We start from the raw sequence: 22,411 nt of genomic DNA, 5'->3' as shown, positions 1-22,411 counted from the left end.
TCTAGGCTACAGCCTATCTTCGCGTATCTGCAGGACTCTAGTCCTTACCCACCCTTTCTTCACTTTTGGGGGTACTGCCCCCCCCCCCCGACAAACCCTGGCTCAGTAGCCGAAAATAACACAAGATGGCGGGAGCTTAGTTTAATTTGCGACACAATGCCTCTCATGGCATCCCAGCCTGCAGGTACTCTACACGCTTTGTGTGCATTCCCTCTTTGCAGAGTTTCTCGTGCCCGCATTGTAATGTAGATCTCAGACTCTGATCCCATTTCTGAGTGTGCTCTAAATAAGGACTTCCCCTTTCAGCCAGTCATTCTTCTTAAATTCCATGTGGGCGTGGCATTCCAACAGCTTCATTATGCTAAATGCACTCCTTTTAAGGCAACAGTGTAGTTGTGTATCATTTTTCTTAACTTTGCATATTATCAGGGATATTGTCAAAATCCTGCTGGACTGCTTTCCTGCTTTTTATTGGCATTCGTAAAACTCAATTGCAAAACAGGAGGAGGCGCCTTCCTTTAATATGACACAGACACCAAGGATCGTTACTAGCAACCTTTTAGTCCAATTATTTCCCAAATGTTCTCTTTAAATGGGCCTTCTTCCCATTACCTTCACAATCTTCAGATGTACTTAACATTATTCCTGGACTGCACCAGGCACATTAACATCCTCTGCATGTACTTTGTCAAGGGAGGAGTGTTTTTTGGCAGCCATCCTTGCTGCTCCATTAACCTCTGATGCATCCGCTTTATCCAATTTACAACCAATGCCAACTTAACTACAATGTGCTCTGCATTCCAATCAGACGTCAATGCTCCAACCTCCACGCGCCGGGAATGTAAGGCAGCCATTTTGGAAGCAAAGCAAAACTGAATTTGACTGACAAAAAACAAAAAAGCAGGGAGATGAACGAAAAGCTCGACTATATGCACGACCGGGCCATATGCTTTTCGGCAGCGTCCGCTAACCTTCCATAATGATGCTCTGTGAATCACTAAGAAAAACTGCATGGAACAAGGGTTCTTGGATCCGACTTAACTCTTCGCCTTTACATGGCTCTTATAGTGAAATAACTGGGAAGAGATGCGTTAATTTCAGAGAGAACTTCAAACAAACTTCTCCCTAAATGTTTTTGGAACAATAAATGAACAAAGGAATACTCCTCATTGTGAAACCAGGGCTCTAAGCCTGTCTCATGGACAGCCCCCCCCCCATCACCTCAGTGTGCCCTTAGTATGCAGTCATAGTATCTGACGGGTGTGTATGCCCCCAGCATTTGAGGATTTTTTTGAGAAGATTGATGTGTGGAAGGCTGCTATCTGGTGCACTGCTGTGCATTACAATATAAGCGGTACCTGTTTGGAGTGTATTTTGGTCCCCGCCCTGTGCAGAATCGACTGAGGCAAAGAAGCGGTCAGCAGTGAGCACAAGACATGGGCAACCACTTATGTGGCTATCCAATCTACCTTATCCATACATGGGATATGTTGAAGTTGGTCTCACAAAACCAACTGGGGAGAGTTAATGAATGGAAATGTGTACCGCCAGCCTCTGCCAGAGCTGCATTGGTACTGAAGATGAAAGGATGGATGCCCAGAACGATGCTATTGGTTGGGTTTTATACCGCACTCTGCTGCCATTGCATAGGCTCTTGACTCTAAAAGACCTGCACTAGAGGGAGATAGCACGTGGCTAGTATGGACAGAGGGAAAATGCTAAATAGCTTAATGTTGAGTTGATGCATGGAGGTTGGATGTTCTGTGGGCAAGTGTGTGCTGTAAGCGATTTGTGTGAGGTGCTTCAGAGCACAGCAATGTACAGTTCTGCTGATTTGGGAGGGTGGTTGATTTATTTGACTTGGTAGCTTGGTGGATGTGTGTAGTAGAATGTGCAAAGTAGAGTTTGGGGATATTGATGAGGGGGAACATGTGGCTGATTCCCCCATTGGGCACTTGGAGTATCCCATTCGGTGTAGTCTTGCAGGTGTCCTCGTAGGGGTGGAAGTATGAGCCAGGTCACACTGGGAAACTCCCCAGAGACGACAGTAGGGACGATATATAGTGCAGATCACAGTGGGGAAACACATGACAATAAATCACAGCTGGGGGATACCTAGGAGCAAAATCACAGTGGAGGACCTCCAGGAGCAGCAATCACAGCAGAGCAAAACTATAGCGAGGGGCACCTTTGTCATGCATTACCTTGTGTTACTGTCAATGAGAAAGTGAATCACTGATTACGTCATTGTGTGTTCGAGTATCAGCCAGGCACTCACCTCTATCCTACATTGTCTGAGCAATATACCTTATTATTGGAAGTCATTATTTATCTCCTCTCAGCCAATAACAATGTTCGGATTGCAGTCAATAACTACTGGTTGATTGCATTTTGAATATCCTGTCTTCGAGAGCAGACATGGAATCAACCATGCAATATCGAGGCAAGATTTCCTTTAGCAAGCTACTCCCACTCTGGGGCGATCTTTTTTAATTATTTTTTTAAGTGTAAGATCTGATCTAATGCAGCAATGAGAAAGAAAACATGAAAAAGCTTTCACTTTCTTACAGAGAAACTGTTCTATTTTACATTACAAGAATAAAGATCTAACTTGGAGTATGCTTGCGCTCTGTACTTTTACAACTAATATTCCTTTTTTTGTTGTCTTTTGTTTGTCAATACTTTTTCATTTTTCTTTGGAAATTTAAAACAGTTGCAATAAAAAGAAGGCCCTGAAGAAGCCCATAACAGTGCGTGTGCTATGGCAACACTCCACTGTGTGAAACATGCGTAGGCCAAATATGTGTGAAATACACAACCAATTATATGTAATTGTATATTAAATTGTACTTGATCAATCACATTGGAGTGTATTGCATTTCATTTAAATGTAAAATATATTCATATGGATAGGAAAAAAGTTGATACTGTTCAACTGTATTCAGTTCCGACATAATGAATGTGTATATTGATTGGTACTAGGTTGACCTACAATATCTAGGATCGTGTCACCCACGAATAATGAGTAGTTGATTCTTGAATCTAAGAGCACATGGAAGAATGATGGAATAAGTAGGATCGAGTTTTATAGTACACCACCTAAATGTAAGACGTTTCCAGTCCAACCACGTTTGCAATTAAAATGCTGAACCTATGAAAACAACCTTTTTTTAATATTTCAAAATAAAATCACATTTCATTTCCTAACAATGGTTGAGTATTTACTTTACCCACTATTAACCCCTTTAGTGCCAATGGCGAGGTATCTCATCCTTGAGATTAACTCCCTGTTGCCAAGGATGAGATACCTCGTCCTTGGCACTTAAGGGGTTAATGAAACAGAAAACGTTAGAAGGCATTGAATGGCAAAATACCAAAATCACCCAAAAAGGCCTTGGCACTCGGGGGGAAAAACCAATTTAAACAGCATTTTCTACTTTAGCAGAGGTAATTATCTCTTGCGATAATTACCTTTACCCAACTCATAGCACTCGGCTTTGCCTCGGCCATAACTTTAGGGCGGGTCATTGTCCTGTGATAATAACCCCTCCCTCTGTCTGTAAGGCTACACTATTTGCCAGCATTGTGAATGCGAAAAGAGCTCGATTAACAAACATGAGTTTTATTTCCTCCTTTTCCTGGTCTAGAACCCCTGGCTTGTGAAGATAATATTCTGCAGACTTTCCAAATAAACTTACAACAGTGATGCAAAATTCCCTTTTTTGACTTAAGGTAGAACAAGTCTGTGGGCGTAGATGGGGCTTACTGGTCTGTTAGACTTGGGTCTTACTATTTTTTGTGATAGGTATTGTAAGGCAGTTTTGCTCAGACATTTACACGTGATGGAGAGGGTTTTGAAAATAATCGGATCGGGAGCCAGTGCGCCTTTTTTCTAGCTGCTGTGATGTGGTACTTTTTTGGCATGTTCTGTGCCACGCATAGTGCATTGCTCTGGATAATATGTATTTTGGTTAAGTTCTGTTTAGAGGTTCTCGCAAATAAAACGTTACAGTAGTCCAGTCTAGCACCAGTTATTGCTATGGCAATGGTCATGCAGCTCTCTGTCGTAAGGAATTGTCTGGCTGCACTGATGAATTTTGCCGTGTAGGCAACTGAGGATGCGATCAAATTGACTTATTTGTTGAGGGAAAGGGAGGAATCCAGATGTACCCCAATCGTTTTAACCACCTCAGAGATCGGGATTTGGATACCATCTATCCGGAATGAGGAGAATTGTGGGCTGAGTTCTTTTAGCATCTCAGGTGAGCCCACGAGCAGTATCTCTGTCTTGTCCTCGTTGAGGCAAAGGTAGTTGGACGCAGTCCAGGACTGTATAGTGGCGTATATTTTGTTGATCATTCGGGAGTCTTCTTTGTACACACCAGAGAGGGGAATGAGGATTTGGACGTTGTCAGCGTAGTTTGTGTATAATACACCAAGGTCTCCTGGTGCATCTTGTGCACTATCCTGTTGAGAAGGGTAATAGGGTGGGGGGGTGTAGGCAAATCTCCTGGACCATGTTATCCAGAGACCGTTCCCGTCAGAGCGGTTCTGTGGGTATCTGGAGGCATAGTCTGTGCATTGGGTGTTTTCCCTAGTAGCAAACAGGTTGATTTCTGGGAAGGCCCATTCTGCAAAGACGTTGAGTAAAATGTCCTCTTGTAGCCGCCACTCGTGCTCTACGGGTAGACAGATTCTGCTGAGTCCATCTGCCAGAAGATTGAGTTCTCCTGGAACATGTTGTGAGAGGAGGACCATGTGTTTGAGTGCCCACTTCCAGATGTTCTGGCATGGTCTGGACAGCCCCAGAGAGTGTGTGCCCCCCTGTTTGTTCAGGTAATACATGGCTGTGGTACTGTACGTGAGAACTAGGACTGTTTTCCCCTGGAGGTGTGCCTTGAAAGTCTTCAGGGCCTTAAACACTGCTAGCAGTTCCAATAGGTCGATTTGATTGGACTCTACTGATGGGGACCACACTGCGTGCGCTGTCTGTTGAAGGAGGTGAGCCCCCCACCCTGACAGAGGTGCATCTGTAGTGAGAGTGGCTTCTACTGCAGGGGTGGTGAAGATTTTCTCCTGCAGAAGGTTTTCCCTTCACCACCACTGCAGAGACTGAACGAGGGCTGTCCAAACAACCACTAGATCGTCCCACTGACCTGTCACCATTGGCTTGAGAGTCTCTCTTGCATGGGGTGCATGCACAGACAGGCATGAGGAACTAGGAAGACACAGGAAGCCATCATCCCCAGCAGCTGCATGGCCTTGCGAATGGTTTGCTCATAACTGGCTACATAGTGAGGGATCTAGAACAGCATGTTTTGTACCCTCTCGTTGGAGAGGAAGATGAGCTTGTGTTCTGTCCGAATTAGTGTCCCCAGACACTGTGACTTGGCTGGGGGCCAGGCTCGATTTCTTGTCGTTGATCGAGAATCCTAGGTTGAAGAGGAGATAGAATGTATTATGGGTATTCATCATCAGGCATGTGTCCAACGAATCCCTTGTTATGAGCCAGTCGTCGAGGTAGGGATATACGAGGATGGACTGCCTGTGCAGGTGGGCCACCGCTACCACCAGTACCTTTGTTAATACCCTTGGGGCTGAGGCAACACCAAAGGGAAGAGCCTTGAACTGATAGTGGGCGTCCTCTAATGTGAACCTGAGATACTTTCTGTGCGCTGGCAACATTGAAATATGAAAGTATGCATCTTTCATGTCCAATGTGGTCATGTAATGCCCCTGTCGCAGCAGCGGGATTACTTCCCAAAGAGATATCATCCTGAACTTTTGAGGTTTGACAATTTGTGTGCAGGATGCATGCCTAAAACAGGGCGAATGGTGAGATCCTTTTTGGGTACAAGGAAGTACATTGAATAAATAAATACCTTTTTTACCTGGAGAAGGTGGACGACTTCAATAGCACCCTTTTCCAGCAGGACCTGAACTTCTTCCAACAGGAGGCGCTGGTGTTCTGGCGACATGTTCTGGCCCGGGCAGCGTGAAGCGAGAAGAGCAGAGCAGTGAAGCCCGCTCCACCTCGTCGGCCAACGAGGATCAAGAGGAGGGAAGGAGGAAACCCTGTTGCCCGGGGAAGAAAGCCCAGGCCACCTACCGGAGCAGCCCGCGCCCTGCATCTAACGATGGATTGCTGAAGGGTCAGGCCAGAAGAAGCCCACAGCTGTGATCACAGTGGCGTCCCCTGTTGCCATGGGGATGCTGCATGACCTCAACATGGCTACGAGTTGCGCTGGTTATCGCGGCGGCGGCTCCATGGCATGCCGCCTGATTCCAAAATGGCACAGCGGGTGCGGTCATGATGTCCGGGCCCACCCAGAAGAAGGACAATGCTGCGGGGTGTGGCAGCAAGCGTGGGCGGAACCCCATTCGCTTCGGGGGCTGCCCAGGACTTTTTAAAGTGTGCGGGATGCGCAGTGCGTACAGGTGGCCCCACGTGGTGGATGGGGCCACCCTGAAGAAAGAAGAGGGGCCAGGGCCTCATTACGTGTCATCAGGGGACAGACCCCAGTCTGCAACCAGCACCCATCAGTCACCATCCAGCTTTGCCATCCGGATCAGCCCTTCACCAGCCAGCACGGAGACAGCGCCACCAGAGACAGACATCAAGGTACTGTGAAGCAATTCCCCCATTTGACATAGCATTTTATGTATTTTACATGTTCTAAGTCAATCTATCATGTTTTTACCATCATGCAGATTAATGTGTAGGTCAAATAATTGTGAATTATGTTAATAAAACACTATGCACTTTATTATGTAACAAGCAAAAGAGCAATCATAATGTATATTGCAGAGCTAAAATACCTTGAAGAAGGAAGGTTAAGAAATGCAATCACAATAATGTTCAAAAGCATCATGCATATTGTTATGAAAAGCCGTAAATGTGGAACTGCTGAAGATACAATGAATACCAAATTGTAATGCGAATAGAGAAACACAAAAAATGGAAATGGTGATGCAATGCAATGCAATGAATGGCTATGGGTTGTGTAAAATGTTACATGATGGCTGCCATTAATGGTCAAAGCAATGCATGTGAAACAGACAGAGTGATGAAACAAATTAAGGACTAAAAACGTTTGTATATATTGTGAAGATACACACTGAAAAGGTGGATTCAGATGAAGCCTGTGAGGGGGTGGAACGCGTCAGTTTTTAAGTGCTTGCCAATATTATATGGTGAATGAATTAAAGGTAAAATTGCAAAAGAAAACTAATTGTTGTTCGTGGTGTTGGTGAAATTTAAATTTGCCATAAGGAGTGTGGTTCAGAAAAAGTGGGGAGACCCAGAACTATGGAAATGTACATATTTCAGTACTGTTATGTAGGGATGAGAGTAGTTTTTGGGGTAAGTGTTAAGTGTTAGATGGAATGCTAAGTAGGGTTAAGTCTTAAGTAGGGGTAGGACAATATATAAAGATGGCCATTATTTAAAATATGGGGTAAGAGCTGAGGTACTCTGACATGAGGTTGCAGGATAGTGTGGCGGCCTAACGAGATGGAACCACCCACAGAGGCCATCCTCTGTCCTCACACACCATGTGGATGGTACCCGAGTTTAGGTCGGGGGACTGGTGCGCCAAACTCACCCCAAGAGTCGCTGAGACCCCCCCCCCCAAGGGAGGGTGAGCTGCCGTAGCAGGTTCTCAGTCAGTTGGAACCCACTAAAGTTAAATAAAAAGGTTTAAGTGGTTTTATTAAATGAAGAGGGGTCCCCTTTTGGATCTAGCCCATTTCCTGTTAACAGAGATTTTATTTTAGCAGTTTGCTGCGCACCTCCCTACCAAGTGGGCTGGTGCATGAGGGTGGTGGTTTGCATGGGAACTGCCCCTGATCTAGGCCCGGAATGGATGCTCCCTGGCTTGGGTTAGGGCCAGAGAACAGGAGCTACACAAGGGTTCTACAACTACATTATAAAGAAAATACAGCCACGATTGCCATATTGTGGGTAAATACCATCCATCAGCAAAAAAAGAGTAATGTTTCCCCAAAATGCATATATGTATTTCACATAGTGTTAAAATACTGGCGGAAAGTATTACCAAAGTCATCGGTCTCCACCCAATGTATTGGAAAGAATGACCAGAGACCCATTTTCCATTTAATGATGGGTTTTCCACCTAATGCACAACTGGCGTGCTGGATTGAAATCATGCTGGTAGGCTGAGAGGGCTGTGTGCTGGGCCCTGTCATCTTTGCGGGGGCGGGGGGCGCTCTAGACCAGCCTATGGAGGGAGGTCCTTGATGAATAGGACCTCCTTCAACTCTTGCTTCTGGAATTCTTGGTGATGGACCCTCGAAACCAGGGCTGGACTGCCACACCGGGACATCCGCCGTAGGCCTCTGGGCATAGGGCCTCTTTCTTTGGGCGGAAGGATACAGAGGTCGCGTGGCTCCACCTAGGTAGTTTTGAGAGAGATGGCTGCCTGCCGCTTACAGCACGCTCATGCTGGCGCTGGCTCTGCATTTCTTTTTTCCTCAGAGCTGGGCGGCGCGCATGAGGGCCTGGGCTGGCACTGGGGGAACAGAAACGGCACGTGACCTAGATACACATTGACTAATCCCCCACACTAACGTGAGATGGGGGTTTAGATTCTATTAAAGACAAGGAGGCGATTATTATGCATTACAATCTTTACTCTGAAACCACAGCAGCAAAGAAAAAACTTTTACAAACAAAAAAGTTTCAACAACAGAACTAGATAAAGTTCAATGTCAATGCATGGGGAACTCCCCAAACCATCATGGAGGATAGGTCATACCCTGCAGGGGACCAATGAGCAGGGACCCTCCTTTATATATGTCCATTACTCTAACGCCAACCCCTCTTTCTGCAGCTGACTTGCACCAGACGCCCAATGGAACGGTTGAACTGCGTAGCGCAGAGAAAAAGGATCCAGCGAAACCGGAGATCTCAACCTTTCCGCAGCCTGAAGCAATGAAGAAGTTCTTCTGGATAGGACTTCTCACCCGAAATCACGCACTCCAGAACTTGTAACTGCGATCCACACTCCTGAGCAGAACCTCAACTCGTACCTGTAAGAACAACAAGCAAGAAGGGTGGGTGGTTGGGAAGAACAACAAACCAAAGAATGTTCTCACTTGAACCACCTGTGTACATGCGTATCACAATTGTCATATCATATCATATCATATCCAGGGTGGGTGGGAGGGATAATAATCGCCTCCTTGTCTTTAATTGAATCTAAACCCCCATCTCACGTTAGTGTGGGGGATTAGTCATTCTATGACAAGACAGGAGGCTCATATTATGCAAGTTCAAAGCCCTTGCATCTCATTAGTAAGTACAAAATGATCCAATATAATAGATAATATAATAAAATTAAAGGAAAGGTAACATTTTTTAAATGCTTTCATTAAATCAATCTGTTGACCAATCAGAGAATTGCCCAAGACTAGGTTGCCCGAAAAGCTGTCTTATAAGGCAAAGTCAAATCCACTGCAAGAAAAACAGGAATGTGCCAAATCCAGCGTTCCTTACAGGCCACCAAAACCAACTGGTTAAAAGAGGGGAAAACATTGAACAAAGTTTTCCTATACTAATAGGTTAGGACAAAACCATCTGAAATAAACACCTATGTTGTTCAATCAAATATTCAAAACACTTAAATTCGTACCATTTTTGGGGACCTAGAAAGCAAACCAATGAAAACAAACACCTAGCTCTCCTGGAGATAAAGAAAAGTACCCCATAGGGGTGAAAGTCTTATAGGTTCCATCCCATGCATTAAAGGAAGATATCGCATTAGAAACAGGGCATGTCACAGAACTACACCGGGGAACCAAGAGGGAAAGACAAATCTTCAAAAGGGTAAAATGGGAGTAAAAAATCATTTTTATAAATTTTGTAATAGGACAATCCATCCTGAGCGGAGCTGAAAAGCAATAGAATTAATCTACAATTGTCTTCAGACATATGTGTATACTAAGGAGGGAAGTCTTCTGGAGGCAGAAGCAGAATGGAAGAGAGGGCCCCACCTGAGAAGCTAAACCCGTCAAACCGCCAACACGGAGACCCTCAGACCTCCCGAACTCTTGAAGAAGGACTCTGCTACCATGACAAAAGGCAGATATTATAAACCTGATCCTTAAGAGGCCAAACTTGGCAAGAAGAAAAAATGTATCCGACATCCAATCACTACCATTATAGTGATATCTAAACTCCTTTGTAGGTATGCCCGGTGCTTGAACCTTGATCCCTCCTCCCTGGTGATAAATCCCCTAGAGGATCAAAAGTAACCGAAGGAGGACACCAAATTTCCAAAATCTTAGCAAGACTCTAAACTGCAAAGAACTGATCACTAAATGGTTAAACTGAAGGTGTACACCAGAAGAGGTCCAACCTATATTTCAGCCAATTTGCAGATCTTTGAAGCTCACAGCACCCTGAGCTGGCACCTTACTGCAAACAAACTCTTGTGAAAACCCCAAAGGTCCACCTGCCATACAGGTGACTATGATAATCAAGTCATCAACCAAATATATATCCCAGCACTCTGGTAATCGTAGCGGCAGACACCGTCTGAAAGTTAATGTATAGACTCTGGAACGCATCGTGATAGAGGGTCATAACGTGGATGGGGGATAGTATCACTCCCAGACCCCTCTATCCCACCAAGGGATATTGAGCCTTCCCAAAAGAGGAGAAACCTCCCCCACTTATCCAAAGGAAAAACCTTGCAATCCAGAAAGAAAACTACCCTGGAGGACCACATTAAAGCCCCGCTTTACACTGTTAAGAGAAATAAATACCCACTAGCGCCTCTAACCAATCCCCTGACTGGACAGACTCCAGTTAACTTATTGAAATACCAGAGATTAGCACAAAGGAAAGTAACAGACGGGAGGGAAATGCTCAGTGTGAGTCTGCACTGGTCACCCGCCAGAACTCCTGTAAAAAGGAAAAAACTGAAACCATTGGATACTCCCAGAGGTGTAATATTATGATGCAATCTCCCCCAAGGATGGCAGGAAAACTGAAACCATTGGATACTCCCAGAGGCGTAATATTATGATGCAATCTCCCCCAAGGATGGCAGGAAGGGGAATGAGGGGGAAAGAACTCTGGATAATTATCAATGCCCTGTAAATGCAAGGTTGAGAAGAAATCTGGGACCACTGTCCCCTCAAACCCTGAGGTCTGAGTCACTGTATTCATGTGAGGCTGACTGGCCACTAAGGGAATCAGGGGAAGGAAAAACTAAGCACATTGTCCATAGCAAAACAGTACTTATACAGTACTACGAACCCTCAGGTATATGAGTGGTGCTTAACACTACTACGAGCGTTGTGTGGTGTGAGGTGTTCACTTATCGATCTCAGCTGGATAAAAGACTGATGTAGACCTTTCCAAAATTAGGAACCTGTATCAGAACGGTCAGCACGGATATGAAAACAGCACTCTAAAGAGGTTAAGCAACGCTCATGAGGGTACAGAAGCCTGCGTGTACTCCTCGAGCAGAGGAGAAGTTGCAACACACTGTTAGACGGTTAGCTGAACCATAGGCCAAGCTTTGGGAGGAAAAACATGAGGCAGGCGCCAGCAAGTTATTATTTGGCAACTCGTCTAACTGATACCATCAAGTGTTTCCAAACACTCCATCCAAGTAAAACATGGTTGCTCAACTTGTCATGTAAAAAACTGAACGGTTGCCCTCGAGCTGACCCTGTCTCCACCAGAAACCAAAAGAATAAGGAATGTCCAATGGGACAAAAGTAGGGGAGAACAAACGTCCCCACTAAAGAGAGCCTTAAGCCCTACAGACCTCAATAGAGGCATAACGCATCATCTTTATTCTTCCTCATGTTGAGAGAAAATACTGTAGCTTAATCAGCATTGGTATTGGGTGGAGCAATTGAGGTCGGGAATCAAAACCTAAGGAAAGGACTGAGTTGTCCTGAAACTAACTAAGGTAAAGGGTGACAGAATTTTTAACTAAAAGATGAATGATAACACCAGATAGATGGTTAGAGAGGAAGGTACAACCCCATATGGGTCTGTTTACAACCACTTCCACACTCTTTTCTTTAAAGCACTTAATAAATAAAGAATATATAATATATGAAATATATATAAAATATCCAAAGAAGAGGGGTTACGCCCTCACAGGGGACCGAATCCCCGGCCCTTATATAAGCTGATACTCACTGAGCTTTCTGGGCCACTGACAATTCTGAAAAAACGCAAATGTGTTCCAGTCAACACTTAAACATATTGTTTATCAAAGCGTACACTGAGCAAGTGCACCTCAACTGCTCACCCCAGCAGGGTGAGGCAACCAATAGTACACGAGGGAGCACCTCGCAGTAGGAACAAGGCGAAGCCTGAAACCGAGCAGGTTACTGCACGCCTACAAGACCAAACAATGGCGTCAGCCATATGCAGCACCTAAACAAAGCTGCCGACCTTAAGGAAGGAATACACTGAGCAAGTGCACCTCCAACTGCTCGCCCGAGCAGGGCGTGATAATCAGCAGTACACGAGGGGGTAACCTCGCATTAGAACTCAGGCAGAGCCTGAAACCGAGCAGGTTATGGTGCATGCCAGTTAAGGTAATTACCCAAGTTGCCCACTTTAAGGGAGGAAACACTGAGCAAGTGTACCTCAACTGCTCACCCTAGCAGGGTGTGGACACAGCCGTATACAAGGGGACCCCTCGCAGAAACCCCAGGCAACCTTGCCACCGAGCAGGTGACTGCACCTTTCCAGGGAAGATAACCCAAACAAAAGAAAACTGTCAAGTTGAAGGTAGGATACACTGAGCAAGTGCACCTCCAACTGCTCGCCCGAGCAGGGTGTGATAATCAGCAGTACACGAGGGGGTAACCTCGCAATAGAATCAGGCTGAACCTGAAACCGAACTTATGGCACCTACAGTGAAGGCAAAGCACATAACTTAAGAAATAAGTAAATGAATAAATAAACAAAGAAAATAAAATAAAACTGCAGACTGGCAGTGCATCGGGCTCTTGCGCTGGATGGTCAGACTTTGACCTAACAAACCCACAGTCTATCAGTAAACATTCTTTCTTTCCAGCACTAAAGGTAAGGAAATGTGTTGTGTCACCAGGGATACGAAATTACAAACATTTAACAAAACCACATTTTTACTATTAAAATGTTTGTGCTATAATCTTTCTGAAGAAGTCATGAACCAACCAAATGCCCATTAGGAAATCCCTGCTCAACTGAGCAAAAAAGGTGACAATCAAATACCTCCATTGTAAAATACAATTATTTAAAATATAACAATTAAAATATACAAATAAACATGCGCTGGTCGGCCGCGAACCCGGGTCTTCCTGCATGGGAGACCTGCAGCTCTATATTTGAGCTAACTTGGCTCAGTACTGAAACAGAGGCTTTTGTTACAAACATAAGCCACAGGGGCAGGCCGAACCCAAAGCCTGCAGCACCTGGAATCCCCAGGTGACCATAAATCTGTCAAGGGGCACAAATTCAAACAGGCGAAATGAAGAGGGAACAGTGTAAACAACACTGCTCTCGCGCACGCCGGGAGCGAGTTGATTAATGCACTAGAAACACCTGAGTTTACAAGCGCGAGAAATTTTTAAAGAAGAAATAAATTAGAGAGCTCCCTCGAACTCACAACCTCATGGACTGTAGTCCGAAATTCAACCATTGCACCACTGCTTCAGCTGAAACAGGAAGTATGAGCATAATACATATTTTCTTTTTGAAAGACACCAAAATGAAACCAACGGCCGCACGCGGCTATCCAGATACATTGTATCAAATACACAAATTCCTTTATAATAAAAGGTAATTAACACATATTTACCATATAAATAATATATGTCATATTCAAACTAATAAAGCCTACTACTGACAAACAATGTAAGACACAACTGAAAGGGGTGACTTAGCTCTGTGGTGTCAGCAGCAAAGAAAGAGTGGTTGGCGTTAGAGTAATGGACATATATAAAGGAGGGTCCCTGCTCATTGGTCCCCTGCAGGGTATGACCTATCCTCCATGATGGTTTGGGGAGTTCCCCATGCATTGACATTGAACTTTATCTAGTTCTGTTGTTGAAACTTTTTTGTTTGTAAAAGTTTTTTCTTTGCTGCTGTGGTTTCAGAGTAAAGATTGTAATGCATAATATGAGCCTCCTGTCTTGTCATAGAATGAGCAGCAGGGCAGTGTTCAGATAGCATCCGAGCAGTGCAGGCAAAGTCAAGCATTTGAGTCAGACCAGATACTAAATGACTGTCATTGGAAGGCCTGGTACACGGCACCATCATGGCCAGCAAAGTGACAACCAAGTGGCAATCAGTCCTGTGCTCCTGAGACTAGCCATGCATCTCCATTACCAAAGTAGGTCCAAGCGACCGCACCACAACATATCTGCAAGCGCTCACTGTTTCATCCGCGCAGGAGTCGTCAGTAAGGCACCGCTGACTGCGAGAGACTGCTCAGCCAGTACTGGCCTCCAGCCGAGCACCTTACGCACCAAACACTCACCAGGACTGAAACACGGCGGCATGCAGTAAATTTGCTACGCACTAACAAGCATGAGTGTACCCCACGCGTGACCCGATAGACAAGTAACCAAACAGACTCAAAACGGCTTTTGTTTTCGGATTTTCAGAGACTCAGCCGCCAGACCCTTATCGCTGTGAGGTGACGCAGACGGGCACAGGGGTCAAAAGTAGGAGTGGGGGAGTCAGCGCTATACAAAGGGCCCAGACACAACATTTCACCAGAAGCCGAGAGATCCGCTGCAGGTGAGTGTATTTTACTATGGCCGCCAAGCCCTCTGGTTTTGCTGCTACTTAGCGGTTATTCAGATCAGCTGCTTTCAAATGCAGACACTGGGGGAAACTCATTATCAACGCTCTCTTGGTTGTCACTGCCCCAAGCTGTCAGTGGGCTCTCCTGCAATTAAAACTCTGCAGTCACTTGGGGTGTCCACTCTCACCAGACTCCTCTGCTGTCACTGGGACAGGGGGCTATTGAGAGACACCTTTACCGCAAAGGGAACCCCACAGGTCATTGAGACCGCCTGCTGCCACACAGATGCCCGGCTGCTCCCGAGAACCGCTTGCTGTCATGTGGCTCATTTGCTGCCACTGGGACGCCCTACTCTTTCCGAGGTTGCCTGTGAAGTCATTGTCACTGTGAACTACCTTGGACCACGAGATCCCTATCCCATGTCCAGACCGCATGCTCTCACTGTAACTAAGCCCGCCACTGGCTGAAGGGTCACCCCACTGTCTGTCCACACCGCAGACCCTCTGATCCACTGCTGTATCTTGAATCCTCCCTCTGACGCCCACTCACGAAACACACTTCCCCGGTGTCGTTCTGGCCTCTGCATGTGGCACCAGCCAATGTATAGTCCTTTGTACTTTTACCCCATTCGCCGCTGCCCCTCTATTTCCCCCTTAAGACTTCTTTCACTTAAACCACTTTCCGTCATCGGGCGTCCTCACCGTCACCTGTAATGCCATTAGGCCCCCCTCTGTTCACTGGTACTCTTAAATTAATTCGGCCACATGCTGTCACTCTGACCCACGCGCCTTTCACTGTGAGCCCCATGGTGTCTTATTCATTACCCTTGCTGTACTTACTGTCGCTGCCATCCCCTGCACTCTCGCTTGCCCCCACCTGCATGCTTCTACTGTCACGCGTGATGTTATGATAGGCCCGCACGTCCCCTCTCATCTTCCGTTTCTCTTTTTTCTGAAGCCGTCTCGATTAATACTGCTTAAATGGTATCATTTGGAGCTTAATGGGTGTTTGCCTTTACTTTGATTTCCCTTGGAAGCAAGACGACACAGAACAGTTATGAATCCTGGGTCTGCGCTTAGAAACCTACTTGGTATTAACCGCATTATAAATAATCAATTGTGTATATACTGAAAGGGTTTAATAAAAGAAAGGGGACAACACTACTAGTTGGTTAGAAAATACTAAGTTCCCAAAATCCAAACACATTCATGTTTTTCTGCACAGCCTGTTATCACTGGCCTCTGTATGTGTTTCGAACTAAAGGGTTAATTCATTTCGCCCCCAGCCAATATGGTTGCCCTCCATCCGACTTCCCTGAAGAGTCAAGCACCAAGTAACATTGTTTCAAATATCCCGAAAGAGGACCAACTCAGTTGTTCCTTCAAGGCTCTAGATCCCCGTTCCATGTGACCCCGTTCCATGTGAAGGGCACACTCACACCATGGCAAGTTATCTGCTCCTCCAACCATTTGCTTTGGAATCCACAGGTAGGCTCACCCCAGCCTGGGCAGTGCCCTGGCCCCACGCCAGACCTCGTCCACAATTCCAGGCCAATACTTGCACCAAAAGCTCATAACTATCGGCACTAGCCTGAGACAGGCCACATGCCAGCTTTCCTCCTGCCCCTCTGGCTCGGCATTGTAGTCAACCAGCCTCCGCCACCCGCCCGCCTTCCCTTAGATACCCTCCATTGCAAAGCCCTTCAGAGCACCATCAAGCGCTGCAAGTTAAGCGCTCGCTGCTGAGATCTGTCTGCGGTTTGTAGAAGGAAGGTTCAAATCAGAGCAACGATGACTTTCTGCCATCAATAACATGAGTCCCATTTTCGAGTGAGTAGTAATAACTATGCACATTTTCTATTCAAAGTGTTTTGGTTTAAGCCCTACATAAACAGCAGACTATTATTATCTAAAACCATCACGAGACCCCCTCCATACCACCTGAGATTTTCCCGATAGCTCCCTCTGCTGCCTGCCCAGGCCTTCCAAGGATGAAAGGCTAACTCGGCCCATTCGTTATTGGAACATGAGAACTGGTATGCAACGTAGATCATCACCGCAGAAGTGGCTTTCATTATCTGAGCTATCCTGCCAGAAAAAGCTATGTGTTTGAACTACCCGTTGATTATACGAGGTGGTAAACAGAGGCGTTGTTAGGGGTGGCTTGGGGGGCTATAGCCCTGGGTCTTTTGGTTCTAGCCCCGGATAGAAGTTCAGGGGCTACCACCAAAAGGCTATAGCTAGCCCCGAATCCCGCCAGTCCTGACATCGGCGCAGCCCCTGATCTTTTCCAGACCTAGCAACACCCCTGGTGGTAAATGTATTTCAGTGGCAGTGTCAAGGCCTCAGCATTGAGCTATTTTCTCGTGCACGCGCTGCAAGTCTTTACAGAAAGTGGCGTCGCTAGGGAGGGAACTGGGGGTGAGGGCCCCTCCCCTGTGAAACCCTGTGTCCTCCCTTGTGCCCCCCCACCTAAAACGAGCAGTGACCATGTTCTCCCTCTTATTTTGTCTGTGCCCCCCCCCCAACTTTTGTCTTTGGCCCCCTCTGTGCCCCTCCTAAATTTGATTCCTGGCGATGCTACTGTTTACAGAGGATCATATGGGGGGTCAATGCACGTCGGAATGGAGGTGCACTGCGAGGGCTCTGCTCATGCCTCAGTCAGGGGTGATGCATTCCAGGATCGGAATGTCGATAGTTCAGTGATGAGGGAGTGGTGTATGGATGCCACAGGACTGGAATACAACTGCACAATGCCTTACGAGAAAGAGGTATCTTTGGAGGAGCTGGTCTGATGTCTCAGCATCGCGATAGCAGGGTGTGTGGAAACCCTGCAGATGTCTGCGTGCTGGCAAATGCGTCCATACTGCCTCGAGTGGACTGGCCTATAGGGAACTCTGGAGATTTCCCTGTAGGCCTCTGCACCATGGGACTCTTGGGTGGTATGTCTACATGTTCTCAAAGGAAAAGGGTTGGGCTTGCTGAAAATGTGTAATATGGGGCCGCCTTGAACATTATTTCCAGGGCCTCTTTTAGTACTCAGTCCACCCCTGCTCGAAACACCACCCATTAAAAACCTACTAGGCGTGGGTCTTATTCTGCATGCTGCTTGCCCTAACTCCACCAGTACTGGGAGGTAAAATGCCCTACCGCAGCGGCATTGCACATATCCGCTGTCACTAGAGGATATGAGCAGCGGTATCCTCCGACAAGGATTTCCTCCGGCGGACTCCACGGCTCGGCTCCACTTAGAAACGTACAATGGCCACCATCTCTGCTGGGCTGTAACAGTAGTACCAGCCCAGCAGGGTTATACGTTTGGGAAGCATCTGTGGTTAATACACTGTGGAGACCAGCACCCATTCAAACAATTCAAAGCCTAGAATCGTTAAATTGTACCGTGGTTTTTATTTTATCACAGTAAATATGCTAGGATTATGTAGTCGCTCGTCATGTCGTATTTTTTTTATCAGTAAAGAAATATATAAAATGTTGCATTTTCTTTTATTGTAGCACTGTTGCTGGCAACTAATTTCACTGGGAAACACAGGCTAGAAGTCTATTGCTCTATTCATATGTATTGTTCAGCGGCTCCAGATACTCCTGGAGCTGGAATTCGTATGCAGCATTTAAACTTATGGGCAACCAGACGTGGGCTCCCTGCTCACTGTGCTCAGAGAGGCACAGCTTCACCTCACTGATGAGGCCCAACAAGGCTGAAACACGTGTATGGGGTTGCTGTTGGTACTCTTGTTCAGAAAGGAATTGCCATAGCATTTCGGTGCTGGACTGCCCATGTGGGCGGGACAAAGACCGATATGTAAATGAATACTTCCCATCTGTGAAAGGTACAGTGAGCAAAAAGCAGATGGCTGCGAACTCTCAAAGTGGTTAATAACCACTGAACAGGTTATCATGCCGTATTCTTTCGAGAGAGGGGCGCCTGGTACCTTTTTTGTATTTTTGGAAGGAACTTGGGGTTGGTCACCCGGACGTGGACTCCCTGCTCACTGTGCTCAGAGAGGCTCAGCTTCACCTCACTGATGAGGCCCAACAAGGCTGAAACACGAGTATGGGGTTGCTGTTGGTACTCTTGTTCAGAAAGGAATTGCCATAGCATTTCGATGCTGGACTGCCCATGTGGGCGGGACAAAGACTGATATGCAAATAGATATTTTCCCATCTGTGAAAGGTACAGTGAGCAAAAAGCAGATGGCTGTGAACTCTCAAAGTGGTTACTAACCACTGAACAGGTTATCATGCCGTGTTCTTTAGAGAGAGGGGCGCCTGCTACCTTTTTTGTATACTTATGGGCATATTTGCACATTCTGTACTAGAGACACGAAAGCAGCTGTGGAATCTAACAGCAATCAAAAACAAGCTGGTGTTTAAAGTACAATATTTCTATTTTTGCAAGGCCTTAATAGGCAACCACTGCAGAGGTACGATTTGTTCTTTTTCGGACAAAAGGTTCATGGTTTATTAGATATCTCAAGATATTATCTCAAGATTCCGTTTTATGAGACTACAGTAAAGGTTGCTCTTTTAAAAATGAAACTTCAAACTTGCCAACATCGCCAGGCAGAAACCAGGCTCGGAACTTATATCCTTTGCCGTGAGGTAGACAATATTTATAGTTTTTGTTTGGTTTTGATATTTGCACATTAAAGCTCACATTCTGGCAATAACGATTGGAATAGGGGCATCTTCATAGCGTCGGTTGTGATTCCGTGTTAACTGCATGGCGACTCGAGCATTGCCAAAGCACATAGTTTGGGCTTTTATATAGGCATTTCCCAGATAGTGCCATCACCATGATGAAATGCCAGATGTGCTAGGATAAATCATGGTACTCACATCCAATGGCAAAGGCCAGCTACCCAAGTCAGTGTCACATAATTACATCAAAAGCCTAGGTATTCATACAATTGCTAACTACTTCCATACAAGCGCAGGTACTCACAATATTGCCAGGTAAAGACATCAAATCTCTATGTCTTCACACCATTGTCAACAACGGAAATCAAAATCCAGGTGTTGGCACCATTGCCAGGCACTCACACCATTTTCATGGATATCCATGCGATGCCCAAGTGCTGCAACTGTTGCCATATATTGCCATCAACTGCCCTGCTACTCACAGTATTGAAATAGGTGGTCTTCATATAGCCCAGGTACTCACATCATTTCAAGAGATTACTATCAAATTCCAAGTGCTCACACCATTGCCAGGATTTGGCAGAAAATGCTAGCTACTCCTATCATTTCCAGAGATTGGCATCAAATGCCTGCTACTCACATCGTTGTAGGCATTGTCATCAAACGTTCAGGTAGTCACGCAATTGCCATGCATGGACAACAAAATATCCATGCACTGATACGAAAGTTAAAATGCCCAGGTATTCATGCCACTGCCCCCACATCACTATCAAATGCCCAGGTACTCCTAATACTATCCCGGGGACTGCTTTACAATGCACTAGTACCCATCATAATGCCACGGATTACCATCACACGCTTTGATAAGCTCCCAGTGATGGGACCATGGGATTGCTATCCCCTTTCCCATGAAGTCGTCCACTTTGCAGAGACTTGTCCGAAGGACCCGAGAGGCAGAAGGCACTGGTAGAGGGGGGACAATAATGCTGTATTTACTCCCAAGTCCTGGAAATTGGAGGTCCCAGCAGCGTAGCTCAACTCCCCGGCCTGTTACCTTTGACAGAAAGGCTGGGGAGGGTGGGTATAATAATTTGACACTGCAGGGTAGCCTCCAGGCTCACCTCCTGCCTGGGCCATTTCTCTGGATTGCTGCCTTCGAAAAAGAGTCCATGCAGCAGGGAGGAGCAAGGGAACAGGACCAGTAAAAGCACTAGGCAAACTAGGCTGTGCCATAGGGTACTGACCAGCAGAAGGCGCCAAACAAGGTTTCTTTTTTAGAATTGCAAAAGAGAATATATACCGTAATAATTGAATATGCACTGCTAGAAGCTCTCACGTGAATAGGGGGAGTGTGCCTCCCTCCTGAAAACTATAGAGTTTACAGGCGCAGGAGTCCCTCTGCTCGTTGTTGGGAGCCCGCCGCCGGTCACCGGGGCAGGCCACAGATGTTGTTGGGGTACCCCGACCTGGACCAGTTAGGCTGCGATCACGCAGCAAACAATGAGCAGGGATCACCCTGCTTGCCCCGGGTTCACCAGAGCAAACCACGTGGGCTGGGGCCACCCAGCTCACCGCAGCCCCGGCTCTGGGTCACCCAGGCCGGGGTTACACCTTCAGCCACGCTCACATGGCCACTGCAGTCACAGGGGATGGTGTTGCCCAGCAGGGGCACCGTCCTCGTGCTGAGCCCCGTCCATGGGCCCACGGCACGCGGTGTTGCACCAGCATGGTGCTAAGAAGAACACCGGAGTCTGGATAGGATCGACTGACGAGCCGGAACTAGCTCGTTCCATTTATTGACTTGGTCACATGGTTGCCATCATGTGACCATACCTAGATCCTTGGGCCATACCATGTGCCCCAGGAGGTGTGACATGCAACACTCCTCCTTTTTCATAACAAAACAAAAATGCAAATCACAGCACAATTCACACAATACACTACTTCTAACCATCTTACTAGTCTGCACACACTTAGGTGCCCAGGTTGTCCAAGGAGTGACAGGCTGGGGTTGGTGAGTTACTGGTGATACGCTCGAAACTCCCCCATATCGGCACACCCTTTATTACCCTGGGTGAGTGAGCCTTACCCCATGGACACACCACCCCTGTTCACACCTGGCACCCCTTACTACAACAACTCAGTACTTGGGCTAAGCCAGGTTAGGTCTTCCGGCTCTGAGCCTGTGTGTCCGATCGCTGGGTCCACAGAGTGCCAGTCCGACCTCCCCTGCAGCGTTTCCAGGGAAGACACGAGTTCAAGGGACGGTAAAGCCACACCTGGCGGGCACCAGGGGCCACATCAACCTAGTCCTTATCTGAAGGTAACAGTCCGGCCTCCCTGGGAAACTCTGGAGGACAGTTCAGTGTTCAAGGGCCGGTAAAGCCACACCTGGGGGCCCCAAGGGCAACATCGACCTCGTCCTCATCCGATGTTAGTGGGATGACAGGAGAGTCCACAGTTCAGGGTGGGCCCCACAACATCTCGACCCACCAGGGGCCACGTCCCTCAATGGCGTGGGCTCACCGGTGCAGGGCACTGGAGGCTGGCTGACAAATCAATCCCCTCATTTTCCCTCCTACTGCGGGGCTGTTGGCAAAGGTGACACTGCTGACAGGGTGTCAAGGCTGGTGACGATACTTGGCTTGGTTCCGAGAGTCCAGTGACAGTGAGGGCGTACAAGCACTCCTTAGGGAGCCGCTGCCCTACCTGGGACCTCTTGGTGGAAGCGAGAATCCAAGAATCCCCGCAAGGAGTGAACTGATGTGGCCTTGTATGCTGATGGCCAGTGCTCTTCACATGGCCCTCCCATTTTGTTGCTGTGGGGTCCATAGGCAATATGGCATCCATCTTCAGGTTACGCCCGATTGCCTGCCCCAATGTGGCTGGATGTGGCTGGGAAACCGTGACCCCTTTTAGGGACCATTGTAGCCAGATGTTCGCGACGTTGCTGACCCCCTTTTC

General features: G+C 46.8%; 1 protein-coding gene and 1 long non-coding RNA gene across 2 annotated transcripts in view; both read right to left on the bottom strand.

Annotated features, from left to right (window-relative positions):
* LAPTM4B (lysosomal protein transmembrane 4 beta) overlaps positions 1–22,411 on the bottom strand; it is a 761,683-nt gene that overhangs the window by 655,196 nt on the left and 84,076 nt on the right. The gene's annotated exons all lie outside the window — the stretch shown is intronic.
* On the bottom strand, positions 8,632–13,937 carry LOC138497757 (uncharacterized). The gene is made up of 2 exons (XR_011278641.1): positions 13,839–13,937; positions 8,632–9,051 (listed from the first exon to the last, which is right to left on the bottom strand). It is a non-coding gene; the product is annotated as an uncharacterized lncRNA (long non-coding RNA).

This window comes from Ambystoma mexicanum, chromosome 5q (assembly GCF_040938575.1).
Source record: "Ambystoma mexicanum isolate Mex_15411 chromosome 5q, UKY_AmexF1_1, whole genome shotgun sequence".
Classification (NCBI taxonomy): domain Eukaryota; kingdom Metazoa; phylum Chordata; class Amphibia; order Caudata; family Ambystomatidae; genus Ambystoma; species Ambystoma mexicanum.
Note: the sequence above shows the minus strand (reverse complement) of the source record. Positions and strands in the feature narration are given on the sequence as shown.